Source organism: Microplitis demolitor, chromosome 2 (genome assembly GCF_026212275.2).
Source record: "Microplitis demolitor isolate Queensland-Clemson2020A chromosome 2, iyMicDemo2.1a, whole genome shotgun sequence".
Classification (NCBI taxonomy): Eukaryota; Metazoa; Arthropoda; class Insecta; order Hymenoptera; family Braconidae; genus Microplitis; species Microplitis demolitor.
This window is the reverse complement of record NC_068546.1, coordinates 5,383,362-5,384,549: the sequence shown is the minus strand read 5'-3', so window position 1 is coordinate 5,384,549 and position 1,188 is coordinate 5,383,362.

Below are 1,188 nucleotides of genomic sequence, written 5' to 3'. Positions count from 1 at the left end.
GTCAAAGGCGGGAGTGTGTCTACTTTACTTGATGCCCACTACTATCAACAATTTGCCTCAACCAAGTAATAACCATTATCCAACATAGTTTCATTTCTTATCATTATTTTTATTATTTTAACTTATTACATATAAATTAACGAATAATATTTTTTATAATGTCCATTTTATTTTTTTAAATAACTTATCATCAGTACATCTATTTTTATCAATTATTTTTACGGTATATTCATTATGCACAAGTTTAATATTTTAATCTTTTTACTAATGGTTTGCCTTGGTCTTTTGGCTATTATTTATATTTTCCCCTAAATTATTAAAATATTACAATGTTTTCACAATTTTCATTCATTATGCACAATTTTTTCAATATAAAATTTTTTATTTTACTACACATAGTATTATTATTATTATTATTATTATTATCATTATTATTATTATTATTATTATTATTATTATTATTATTATTATTATTATTATTATTATTATTTTTTTTTTTTTTTTTTTTTTTTTTTTTACTTGAATATAAAATAATTTTATAATAATTTTAAAATAGTTTAATATATTATAATAATAATAAAAAAATTATCGGCTATATAAAATAACTAATTCATATCATTTATTATATGAAAATCATAAATAAATTTAATAAATTATTTCCTTTTTTTTTTTTTTTTTAATTTATTATAAGTATAGTATACATTTGATATATTGATAGCATTCCATTTACATATAAACCATTACAAAAACATCTTTTGGAAAATATTAAAATAAATAATATTATATTTATTTGCTATTCTCTAAACAAAAAAAGTTAGTTTAAATAAATACTTTTTTTTTAACATATTTATTTTTATTATTACTATAAAGATAAGCGTAATGAAAAAAATTTTGTACATATTTTAGAATTAAATATTTTACTAAATAATTTTATAAAGAAAAAAATACTTTCATTGGAATATAAAAAGAAGATAATAATAATATTTTTCCTATACCCAATTTTAGATTACTATAAATCCTCCAAGTAATAAAATCATGACTATCTTGATTCACTTTCATATTATTGAAACATAATTTCACTTAAGATATGTATATTTCTTAATTGACAAGATATTCCTATTACTATTAAATTACAATAACATGAATATTATTTATTATTATTATTATTATTATTATTATTTTTATAAT